Source organism: Macadamia integrifolia, chromosome 11 (genome assembly GCF_013358625.1).
Source record: "Macadamia integrifolia cultivar HAES 741 chromosome 11, SCU_Mint_v3, whole genome shotgun sequence".
In the NCBI taxonomy this organism is placed as follows: domain Eukaryota; kingdom Viridiplantae; phylum Streptophyta; class Magnoliopsida; order Proteales; family Proteaceae; genus Macadamia; species Macadamia integrifolia.
The window spans coordinates 8949752-8953535 of NC_056567.1; the positions used below are offsets into that span (position 1 = coordinate 8949752).

Here is a 3784-nt window from a genome sequence, read left to right on the forward strand (position 1 = left end):
AAAGGAAATACCCGAGTGAAGCAATTGATAGAGAAAAGAAATTTCTAAGGAGATATGCCACCCAATTTATTCTTCAAGAGGATTTGTCATACAAGGGATCCTATGACGGAATACAGTTGTTGTGTGTGGATGAGGAGCAAGTTGTAACCATCATGGAGGAAATTCATTAAGGCCTCTGTGGACCCCACATGAATGCCAAGATGCTAGCTAAGAAGATCCTCAGGCTGGGATATTACTGGAACACAATGGAAGCGGATTATATAGACTTTGTCAAGAATTCCATAAGTGTTAGATATTTGCTAACATCATACATATCCCACCAACGGAGCTACATTCGCTCAGCTCTCCTTGGCTATTTTCTCCATTGGGAAGATTAACCTCAAAGCATCTAATGGTCACGAGTTCATCTTGGTAGCTATTGATTATTTCACCAAATGGGTAGAAGCTCAGTTATATGAAGTCCTCACGTCTGCTAAGGTAGCCAAATTCATCGAAGAAAATATCATTTTCTAATATAGAGTACCTCAAGAATGGATATCGGATCAGGGATCCCACTTCTGGGGTAAAACTGACAAGATCTGTGCATAGTTCGGTATCAAAAGGCATCACTCTATGATGAGCACATTTATGTGTGAAATATAAGGTAGTGAAATATGCATTTTACTTATTTAGAATAGAGCTACCTTCGGTTTTAATTTCTTTTTGCAGGTTTTATATTTTCAAGGCCTTGAGGACTATTGGGCTCTATTTCTTCAATTTTACTCGTAAAGAGGACCTATTTCTTTTCATGGTTATAAAGAGGACGAAAGTTTGAGCAAGATGGACATGTTCAATTAAAAGTACACAGTCATTTGGTCAACCATATAAGTGATTATTTTTTTCTGACCAAAAAAAGAATAATGGATCAGAACTGAATCGAGATGTAGAACCAACCCATTTGCAGTTGTCTCAAGGGTACAAAAGAATATTCTAAATTCCAACAAAGATCGATGGACCACACCCTTAACTGATTGAAGATTCGTTTTTGGTAACAATAACTACCTAGCGTAGTTGGTGAGTTGTGGTGTACAAAATCCCTTGCTTATTAGGAGATCTCAAGTTCGGCCATCACTCATCACTCAAAGGAGGTCGGCCAAAAGGATTCTTGCACAAGAGGAGAGAGAAATAAAGAAATAAAAGAGAAAAATAGAAAAAAAGGGATGAAAAAAAAATAAAAAAAGACATAGAGCATGGAAGGAACTACCAAAGATTGTCAAAATCGATCTAATCAAGGGAAGAAAATCGTCCATGGGGAGCTTTGCGCAAGATTGAAGAATAAAGAGAAAAAAATATAGGAAAATCGTGGTAGATCTCCTCTCCTATGATTCTCTTTCTTCTTTCTCCTCCACCTCACAATTATGGGCCCCCCCAAACCCTTATCGTTGGTTTCTCCCTATTTCTCTATAAATAAAAAAGATTCAAAGGGAGAGCACAGCTAGTGATTATTTTTAACCTCTCATTTTCTCTCTTCTTAGGTACAATTCAGTTTTAGGGTTTTATCTCTTTCTCTAGTTCTCTTCTCTAGGTTTAGCCTCTTTTAGTTCTTCTTACTTTTGGTTAAACACTTTTGTAAGGGAATTTTAATTAATGAATGCAAGTTTTTTTTATATTTATGGTTTATGGTATTGTAATTTTAATTCTTTAGTTCAAGGTTTAGATCTAGGTGACAAGATCAAAGCTTTGAAGCATCTCTGTTGAAGTACAAGTTTCTCTTTCAGATTTGTCTTCTCTAATACTAGCAATTTCAGATTTGGTTTATTCTAGATCTAGTTTTTAGTATTGGGAGTATTTCAAATATCAATCAAGTTTTCAAGTTCAAGTATTGAAGGTTAGGTAGGTAGGCTTCTCATAAGTCTTCTCTCCCCCCTCTCATTCCCTCTCTTGACTACCCTCTCCTTCTTAACTTAGGTTTTTAATTTTAGTCTTTACTTTATTGTTTGTTCTCCCTTTCTCCCAAGGTCTTTGGCTAGATGCATGTGTTGGCTTTGCCCCTCTTTAGCTATGGATCATCATTTTATTGCGTTTATTTTTAGTTATTTACTTTGCCTCCCTTTCCCTAAAGCTAAGTAGTGAAGCCCTTATAAGAGTTACTCTCTAGTCAAGTAGGGAAGCTTGCATTATTTGCAGTGCATCCCTCGGGCTAAGTAGAGAAACCGACTTGTGTGCCTCTCTCTAGCCTTTATCCCTTTTTTTTTTTTTTTTTTTATTTCAGCACTTTTACTTTCAGTTATTTACTTTTTATTTGTGTGGTTTGAAGTATTTAAATTCCTAGATGTGTTAGTTAGGACACTTTTAGATGTATGTGTTTTGGGGCGGTAGTTAGAAGTAAACCACCAATATCAATCGTTACACTTTGGCATTATTAAAAGAAGCTTAAAATAAAGTTGCTGATTTCCTTGTGTTCGACCCATTAGCTACACTGATCCATATATGCTTGCGGTTACTTTTAAAATTCAAACAAGTTTTTGGCACCATTGCTAGGGAGACAGTTCCATGTTATTTTTCGCTTTATTTTGGTAAATCAGAGTGCTTTTATTGCCTTGTTTTGTTTTTCTTTTCCTTTTATTGAATTCCTAAGAAGAACAAATTGTAATAATAGTTGTATTGGTAGAGGTTACCAAACCTCACAGTATGATAAAGACAAGTTTCGCCCTGTAGTAGTACCTCTGGAATTGACCTGAGCAACCCCGGATCCATGTAGATAAGCTCCCAAAAATCCAAAAAAAATAAAAAAAATTAAAAAAAAGTTTTTCTTTCCATTCTTTTGTGCTTGTCTTACTTTAGTTGTGGGTAGTATTTTTTTATTGCATGAGTGTTAGGTGGGTACGTAATACTAAGAATCGGTTAGAAAGAAGAGATCCAACAAATAGTGACCCTATACGGTTACTCTATTTAAAACCCTTCAATATGAGAGATCAACAGCAAAACCCTCCACCTAAATCTCTGAAAGATAGGTTCTACCCTGCTAGAGCAGCTCAACCTTCTTGCATAGTTCTACCACAAGCCCAGGGCAATAATTTTGAGCTCAAATCTCAGTACATCACTATGTTACCCCACTTCCATGGGCTGCCCTCTAAGGATGTATACCTATTCCTTAGGGAATTTGAAGAGGTATGTGTTCTAATTAAAGTCCAACAGCTTTCTGATGATGTTATTAAGCTTTGGTTCATCACATTTGCATTGAAAGACTAAGCTAAGAAGTGGTTGTATGGGTTACCCAAAAATTCCAAAACATCATGGGAACAGTTCACAGTTGTCTTCCTTAAGAAGTTTTTCCCAACTCATATGACCAATAAGCTTAGAAGTGATATCCTTCAGTTTAGGCAAAAGTCTAGTGAGTCCTTTTCCAAACTTATGGAGAGATTCAAGGATCTACTCCAAGAATGCCCTCATCATGGCCTAGACTTATGCCATTTATCTCAAATAATTTATGAGGATATTGATTACCCAACTAAACAAATGATCTAGTCTATGTGCCCTGGGGGATTCACATCCTTTATAGATGAAGGAAAGGCATGAGAATTCTTACTTAGCTTAGCTGACAAAACCCGTGAGTGGGAATCAACCCAAGAGAGTGAAAGAACCATAGGAGGGAAAGGATATTTTATGGATGGGTTATTAGCCAAGAAAGCCCACTTAGATAGCCCTATCAAAAGGATTGGGGCTATTGTTCCTAGAGAGCCATCATCAGTCAATTTAGTTAAGATGTGTGCTTGGTACCTGTAGACACCCAATTTTGTGACCC

The 3784-nt window shown here is 36.7% G+C and overlaps 1 non-coding gene across 1 annotated transcript; it reads right to left on the bottom strand.

The window, feature by feature from the left end:
- Positions 1–3333: 3333 nt before the first annotated feature.
- On the bottom strand, positions 3334–3440 carry LOC122094500. The gene has a single exon (XR_006144816.1). It is a non-coding gene; the product is annotated as a small nucleolar RNA R71 (small nucleolar RNA).
- Positions 3441–3784: the final 344 nt, after the last annotated feature.